The sequence below is a fragment of the Zea mays genome, chromosome 7 (assembly GCF_902167145.1).
Source record: "Zea mays cultivar B73 chromosome 7, Zm-B73-REFERENCE-NAM-5.0, whole genome shotgun sequence".
NCBI classification, from domain to species: domain Eukaryota; kingdom Viridiplantae; phylum Streptophyta; class Magnoliopsida; order Poales; family Poaceae; genus Zea; species Zea mays.
Window position 1 is genome coordinate 69,456,693 of NC_050102.1, and position 9,347 is coordinate 69,466,039.

Sequence of the window (9,347 nt, forward strand, 5' to 3'; positions counted from 1 at the left end):
TGTCGGACTAGATCCGAGGGATTGACGGGTTATTCCCATTTAAGTGTGGTCTAGCCTCTAAGGCGGGACTTAGGCACTTAAGTTGGAATAATTCGGGCAGTTCCGCCACAGATCAAGGATCTTATTACTGAAGGTCGAGGTCCGTAATTCACGAAAGATGAGCAAGGCACCGTATGGTTCAAGGACAGGATATGTGTTCCTGATATTGAAAGTCTTCATGAGACTATTTTAAAGGAGGCCCATGACTCGGATTATTCTATTCATCCTGGTAGTACCAAGATGTATCAGGACTTGAAGCAGAAGTATTGGTGGTATGGATTGAAGAGAGATGTGGCTGCACATGTGGCTATGTGTGATGTGTGTTAAAGAGTTAATGCTAAACACCAGAGGCCAGCGGGACTACTGCACCCACTTAAGATACCCGAGTGGAAGTGGGAAGAGATTGGTATGGATTTCATTACTGGATTGCCTCGCACCCAGAAAGGATATGATGCTATATTGGTGATTGTGGATATATTACTAAAGTAGCTCATTTCATTCCGGTCAAGACTACTTATAAAGGCTCCCAGCTAGCAGAATTATATATGGCTCGGATTGTGTGTTTACATGGAGTACCAAAGAAAATCGTGTTTGATCGAGGTTCACAGTTTACCTCAAGATTCTGGAGAAGCTTTCATGAGAATATGAATACTAAGTTGAACTTTAGTACAGCCTATCACCCTCAGACTGATGGGCAGACTGAAAGGTCTAATCAAGTATTGGAAGATATGTTGAGAGCTTGTGCCCTTCAGCATGGAGGAAGTTGGGATAAGAGTCTACCTTATGCTAAGTTTTCATATAATAATAGTTATCAGGCCAGTCTGAAGATGTCACCATTCGAAGCTTTATATAGGAGGAAGTGCAGGACTCCTCTATATTGGGATTAGACTGGAGAAAGACAGTTCTTTGGACCTGAACTTATTCAAGACAGTTCTTCGTGGAATGAGGAGATTCAAAGTTAAGGGCAAATTGGCTCCTCGCTTTATTGGACCATTCATGATTTTTAGGCGAGTTGGGGAGATGGCATACCAACTCGAGTTACCAGATAATCTGTCTGATGTGCATAATGTATTCCATGTGTCTCAACTTAAGAAGTGTCTTCGTGTCCCTGAGGAACAGTTACCAATGGAAGAGCACAGTGTTCAGGGAGATTTGACTTATACGGAACACCCGATCAAGATTCTTGATACATTGACTTGAGTTACAAGAAATAAGGTGATAAAGATGTGCAAAGTACAATGGAGTCACCATAGAAAAAAGATGAAGCAACATGGGAAAGAGAAGAAGAGCTTCGCATAGATTTTCCCCATCTTTTCCCTCGTTCCTCCTAAATCTCGAGGACGAGATTCTTTTTAAGGGGGTAGGATTTGTAATACCCACATTGTAATTGGTATGAGATAATATAAAAGGGGACACAATTTCACTTCATCTATATGTGAGTTTGACCTTTATGCATCATCACATGTGAACACCCTATGTAAAAACAAATAATTAATAACATAAAAAAGCCACTAAAATATGTATCATGCTGGTTTTCATTTTTGTGTGCATCTTGTGACCATATAAGAAATCATGTGAAAAGAAAATAATAAAGGCCCAAGGTGGAATTTAGAATATAAATGAAATTATATAAGTTAGAAAAAATATATAAAAATATCTTCAAATTGGTACTGTTTATGGCACAAAATAAACTGAGGAGAAAATTGCCACCAGAATGGAATTTAAATTTGAAATGAGTTTGAATTTGAAAAGGAGAAAAATGGGAAACAAAAAAAGAAAAGAAAAAGGAAACCACACCTGTCAGTCGCGTGGCCCATAACTGCTTTCCTCCGCACGGCCCAAATCCGCTTCCACCGCGCGCGCGGCTCTGTCTCACGGGGCCGCTTGTCAGCCACTGCGCAGTAACACTCCCTCGCCCTTGTCCCACTATCGTGCAAGACCACCTCGTCAGCCCTGCCCTCTTCCTCGCCGCAACGAACGCGCATGCATGGCGGAGCTTCGCCATGGACTTCGGAGTCCGTTGCAGCCACTCCGTACCCTCACCGCGTCTACAAATAGGGGATCCCATGACCTCGCCGCTCGTGCCCTAATTCCTTACCGCAGCTTCACCACGCAGCCGCACCCGCAATTGCCGTCAGAAGAGAAAACAGAGAGTGAGACATGGGATTTCCGTTCCCGCCACCGTCCAGTGCCGGAGATATACTCAGGAACCTTCACCGGGCGATTTGGAGCGTGTTGCGCGTGTGCGGTGAGCGAGTTACTCACCGGGGGCGGAGGAATTTCTCGTCGATGGTGTAGCTTCGCCGCGACGGCACCTGGCGTCGTGGTCCGACCTCGTCGTCGCTCGAAACACAGGTCAGATCACCATGTCAATTTCGCCATCTCCTTTCATGCGAGTTGTACTCTCCGGTTAGTGTGATGGTCAATCTAGAGCGCGGGTAGGGGCCTTTCCGGTGGGGTGCCGCCGTGAGCAGTGGGCAGCGCCGCCGTCCAGTCTGCCCGGGAGGATCGAGGTCCGTGAACCGTTGGATCAAGTGGGACGGTCATGATTAGAGACAACTTACCGGTTGGGCCCGATTGGATCGTGAGCATTGGATCGGATCTAGCAGTCAGGATCGGGTGCTGGCAAGGGTGGTTTTGGTTCGTTGATCCAGGATCGTAGGGCGGCTATCGCATGCGGTTTCATTTGGAGGCCACCTAATCGGGGTGCTCGGTTGCCGATGGGATGGCCCACATCATCGGATACCCTTTCGGCTTGCGCATATTACAAATGAACCCCTGCACATTTCATGACTCAACCCGCCGTCCAGCTTATCATCGCTCTGAGTCATAGGAATTTTTGTAACTAGGCCCCTGTTGTTCCGTATTTTGGCGCCCAGTCCAGAGCCCATTTAAATTGAATAAATAAATTAGAAAATGAATATTTAGTATGAAAATAAGTGTTAGAACTTGCTAAATTCATAGAAAATTCATTTTTAGTCCAAATTACTCCATTCCAGTTTCTAAAATTTTGTAATATTATTTTCTATCACCTAGAGTCTCTGTTTTGACATGAAAACAGTAATAAAAATAATTTCTCACTTAATCCTATTTCAAGCACATAAAACCTTTGGAAATTCATATCTTATAATCTATAACTCCAAAATTTATGATTCCTGTTCCTAGTGTTTTATTTTAAGGTGAAGATTATTATTATGTATTTTGTTTACATGTTTGGTGTGATGTTAATTTTCTCTATATACTGTGCTTGTTTGTATTGTGGCGAGTAGAAGAGCCTGTGACTGAGGCTCCTGGTGCCCAGCAGATAGAAGTAGCTGAGCAGGAGCTCATTGAAGGCAAGTTGTGCCCTTGACCACTTTTGTTACCTAATAATGTTCTTTATAATCATTTACCATGCATAGGCTTATTTTTTATGGGACCCGATAGGTCACCCTAGATTGTTTATCTCTTTACCTTGTTATCCCTGAATCACTTGGGTAGTTTCGCTATTGCTTTACATGGTTTTGGGATAATATTTCATTATATCCATGTTCCAGTTATTTTGTTATTCTATTTAAGTTCATGTCAAGATCATTAATGTTAATTGGAACATGGAGGTTAACTTGAGAAACACGTGCCACCACAAGGGTAGTATGGGATGCCCTTGGCTGACTAATTAGGAAAGCTAGTGGAAGACTACCTTACCCGAAAGGGGCAAGGGCAGTAGGGGAGTTGCATGCAAGGAGGTTCTTGGGTTGATTTTGCTGCGATGGCGGTCAGACGGGGATTCTTGCAAGTGCTCTTCCCATAAACTGTAGCGGGTTTTCGGAAGCTAGTGGAACTTTGTAAAGGCCTCGTAGTGTTGCCCTGCCTCGCTTCCTTGGTAGAGGTGTATGGGAGTCGCGATCCCATGGCAGATGGGTAACATGACTTGTGGGTACAGGGTACAACCTCTGCAGAGTGTAAAACTGGTATACTAGCCGAGCTCACAATCATGAGCAGCTCAGGACTCTCGCATGATTAATTTATGGAACTTAAATTCATTTTGTCATTTGCATTGCATGGGATTATTTATTCATTTTGTTCTATTACTTTATTTAAGGTTTGGTATTTACTTACATCTAGTAACTGCTAATAAAATTTTGACCAACTGTTTAAAAGCAATGCTCAGCTTTAACCCCTGTTGTTGATTAGCCTTACACATCACATGAACTCCCACCTTTGGTGAGTTCATGCCCACTGGTTCCCCACAACTTGTTGAGCTATGATCATGTGTGAGCTCACCCTTGCTGTCTCACACCCCCCACAGGAGAAGAACAGGTGGTTCAGGAGGAGCCGCAAAACGAGGAGTTTCATCTGATCTAGGTGGTGTTTCCCAGTTGACTTGCGCCAAGGATGATCCTTAGTTTGTTTTATATTTATCTTTTATTTTGTAATAAGACTTCCTCTATGTAATAAATACGCTGATGTTATTGTGACATTTATCTCTATACACTCTGTTATTATATATGTTGTATTCTTAGCGCATGTATGAGATGCACCCGGCTTTGTTCCTTAAAGCCCGGGTGTCACATCAGGACTCTCGCATGATTAATTATGGAACTTAAATTCAATTGGTCATATGCATTGCATGAGATTATTTTTTAATTTTGTTCTATTATTCTTATTATGGTTTGGTATTTACTTACATTTAGTAACTGCCAATAAACTTTGACCAACTTATTAAAAGCAATGCTCAGCCTTAACCCCTATTGTTGATCACCCTTACACATCACATGAACTCCCACCTTTGGTGAGTTCATGCACATTATTCTCCACAACTTGTTGAGCGATGAACATGTGTGAGCTCACACTTGCTGTCTCACACCCCCCACATGAGAAGATCAGGTGGTTCAAGTGGAGCCACACAACGAGAAGTTTGACTTGATCTAGGTGGCATCTCCTAGTTGACTTTATGGCGCCAAGGACGGACTTTAGTTCGATCTATATTCATCTTTTATTTTGTAAGACTTTCGCTATGTAATAAGTACTTTGATGATATTGTGACATTTATCTCTATACACTCTGTTATTATATGTGTTGTCTTCTTTGGCGCATATATGAGATGCACCCGGCTTTGTCCCTTAAATCCGGGTGTGACAACTTAGGTGGTATTTTACCTTTGCATCCCCATAGGAACGACTTTGGAGCTAAGCTCTGCATCCCCTTAGGAATGACTTTGGAGCTTCTTCACCTTTTACTTAGGTGGTATTTTAGCTCCGCATCCCCGTTGGAACGACTTTCGAGCTTTTTAACTTTTTTTGTTACATTCGATGGTGTAACCACAGATTTATTACAACGTGTCGAAGGTTGAACCTTCTCAAATTGTTTCTGAGACAAGAACATGAAGCAAAAAGAAATGAAAATTACAATAGATGCATATCACATTCTTAGTTCAGCCCCTCTGTAGTTTCATTAAATGTGCCTCGATCTGTAAAAGTACTGTTAACTATTCGAGCTTCGGACTCCTCCCTTGCATCACGCTGTTGTTGAACATGGCGCTGCTCTTCAGGATGTTGGTTGTGGGATGAAGTCGGAGGCAGTGCAGCTGGTTGTGGTAAGGCCCATGCAGCTGGAGAGTAACTTGTCGAAGCCACTGAAATTGTAGGTTATGAGAATGGCTGTTGTTGCCCACATACTCTGGAATGTATGGGGAATAACACGAAGCAGTATGTAGGACTTGCTTTGGTTGATTCTGTCGTGCTTCGGCCTCAGCTATTTTCTTCTGCTTCTGTATTGTAACTTGGCAGGTTCTTATTGTGTGCCCCTTATCCTCTCCACAGAATAAGCAAAATAGTCTTCTTGGTTGAGAGTTGAATCTTCCTCTGAAGCTTCGTTCCCCTCTACCTCTTGGGGCTGGTGGTCTAAAGGAGCTCTATTGTGCCCCTGTTGACTGAGAACTATGCTAGTGCCCTTGGTTATGGTTGCCCATGTCCTCACTTTGACTGGGATTGTGTATTGTTCTGACATGCCTTGGGTGGAGCCTTTCTCCGAAGCCCCTGGTCATCTCAGAATATCTATAAGCTTCCTTCCTTCTTTGTCGGAAATCGTTGTCGGCTCTGATGTACTCATCCATCTTCTGTAGAAGCCTCTCCAGGGTTTGGGGGGATTTCTAGCAAAATATTGTGTCGTTGGGCCTAGACGAAGTCCCTTGATCATGGCTTCAATGATAATCTCATTTGGCACTGTTGGCGCCTAAGCTCAGAGACGTAGAAACCGTTGGATGTATGCCTCCAGATACTCCACGTGGTCATGTGTGCACTAGAATACGGCTTGATTGGTCACTGGCTTCGTCTGAAACCCCTGAAAGCTTGTGACCAACATATCCTTCAACTTCTACCATGATGCAATTGTTCCTAGCCTATGAGAAGAATACCAAGTTTGAGCAACACTTCTGACTACCATGACGAAGGGTTTTTCCAATGACACCGATGTTGCCACCATATGATGATATGGTTGCTTCGTAGCTCATGAGAAACTGCTTTGGGTTCGAGTGACCATCATACATGGGAAGCTGGGGTGGCTTGCATGAAGGTGGCCATGGGGTAGCCTGCAACTCTGTAGCTAGAGGGAAAGCATCATCAAAAGCAATGCTATCATGGTGAAAGTCGTCATACCATATGTCATCATGGCTAGGGCCTTCTTGACAAAGGTCTCTCTGTTGTGGCTTATGCCCTTATTCAGTGCCTTGTGCGATGTGTCACATTTCTTCGACTGCTTCGTCAATCTTTTTCTAGAGCTCAGCTAGCCGAAGGATCTTCTCCCTTCTTCCCTTCACTTGTTGATGAATAGCTTCTAGATCCCTGATCGCTTGATCCAACTCTTCGTCCTATGGTGTTGGGTTAGTAGCTTTCCTCTTCTGGCTTCGGGCCTCCCTTAGAAGGAGTCCATCTTGATTGGTGTCCAGAGGAGCAAGGACAGCCCCTGGCGCCGCTGTCTTCTTCGGTGGCATGACAAAGGTGGTTGTAGAGTTCTCTTGACGAAGGTAGTTGTTTGAGTTCACCGGAGGTGGGCGTCAATGTTGGTTACTTGTTTTTTATTGCTGAATCATAAAATAGGGCAACACAATTGTTAAACGTTAAAGACCTTCGTCCTTCAAAGCATTATCTCCCTTCGGACATAATGGGTCCTTGGACGAAGGTCATGAAGAACAAGTCTTCATCATTCATAAATATAAAAATATAGTTACAGATGTAACATTATGCTGATTATTCATTTCACATTAAATATTAAACAATATCAAGGTCCACCTCCTATATCGACCAAGTGATACATAATATACATTACATTTGTACCATCGGCTTGCTCGAAGGCGAAAGCGTGAATGCAATTCCAATCCAGCGTGAATAGTATGGGGGTACTGTTCATCTATTTATAGGCAATCATACAGCTTCGTACGATATTACATTCATACCCTCAAAGAATAGATATAAGGTTTACAAATATCACAGGGATAACATTGTCATTTGCTCTTAGCAACTCGAATAACACCTTCTCCTTGTGCCATCTTCATGCGTCGTTGTGATGAAGATTACTTCGTTATGCTTCCACCATACTACGCCAAATCTATTCTCATTCTGAAGCTCCTGTAATATTTAATAATATATTGATAACAAATGGTTGGTCATGTTTTTGAGGACCTTCAGAAGACGAAGGCCCCTGTCGGTACCCTGAATTAGGGGTACCCCCTACTACAGTATGAAGACGCGGTGCCCGTACGACATTTCCTAGCCGCACGGTGAACAGCACCCGACCCCACCACGTGGGTGGCTCAAGGGGCACCACGTGGCGAGAAAAGATGATACATCCCAGGATGTATCAGTTGGATCGGACCTCCACGAGGGAGCACCGGACCCCTGTACGCACAACCCAGACCCCCAATTACGGCCCGGGACTCCCAAGTAAGCATGTTGGGTCCCTTGGATGGGGTACAGATCCCTCCGATTAAGGTCCGGGCCACAACGAGGTCCCGGGACAGGGGAGACCCTAGCATAAGCAAGGATCCGGTACTGACATGTGTACAGGCCTTATCCTATGCGCTTGCGCTCCCCACTCAGGCGGAGACCCGATGCTGCCACGTGGCTTGTTGCCCGTGACATAAGCCAGCGGGCGGAGCCTGACGTAAGGCTTCTACGCCACGCGGTCTCTGCATTTATTGCGGAGAGGACGCGCCTCCTGTCCACCCTGCTGACAGGCGATGTGCCCCCTCGGCATTTAATGCGTCCTGTACACTTCGCTGGCAGGCGGCGCTAGGGCCATCCTGCAGACGGCGCACCTATCCAGTCCATTGTCAAACAGTGCGCCCGTGCTGCGCGGCGCACTGTGCTCATCATCCCTTATACGAGAAGGGGAGGCATGCAACGTTACCAGGGGATAGGCTCTCTTAGACCAAACTTAGACTGAGACTCGAAGCTCACAAGCTTCCACAGCAATCCAACATACAGTGGAGTAGGGTATTACGCTCCGGCGACCTGAACCACTCTAAATCCTCGCGTGTACATGTGCTCAGTGATCTCTTAGCAAGACAGGCAAAACCCTTAAGCCCCTTCCTCATCTTAGGATTTAGGGCGGGTGCACTCCGCCACCCGGCCGGAGAATTCCCTCTCCGACATTTGGCGCGCCAGGTAGGGGGCTAGGCATTAGGTTTTTGCTTGTTTCCTCGCTCAACATGATGGTGCAAATCGTTGAGCACCGCGCCGAGACTTCAACGGATTTCCTGGTGGAGGAAGAAGTTGTTTCTTCCACGCCACAGGTTCCCAACCGCCCAGTGCCGGGCACTGCTGCTGTGCACGCTGTACGGCAGCATACAACAGCGTAGACATCCCGGACTCCATCGAGGACGGCTCCGGGTTTCATTGTCAGCAGCCAGGGAGTTGCTGCGTCACCCTCCCAGCTCCACGGCCTCACCAGGGGCCATGAAGCAGTGGCGGGACGACGTCGACCGGCTGCTCGGCTTGGCACATTCTACCTCGACCAGGTCGAGGCCACGATCATCCCGGCGCCAACATGAGGCGTCGGCGTCTGTGTGCTCACCCTCAGTGAGGGGCACACAGACCAACGACCTCTGGGCAGAACTCAACCGCAGGCGTGCGGGAGAGGACGCCCGGGTCTCTTTAGAGAGAGGGCGCGCGAGCGCCGCCAAAACATCGAGGGTCGCAACCTCGATCAAGACTTCGCTGCGGTAGCACCGCAGGCCCCAGTGGGCACCCGGTCCCAAGCAGGTGTCCCCTTGGCCGGCGTAGGCTGCGCCGCTCTTACGGATCATCTCCGTGCGGCGTCATGGCCATCCA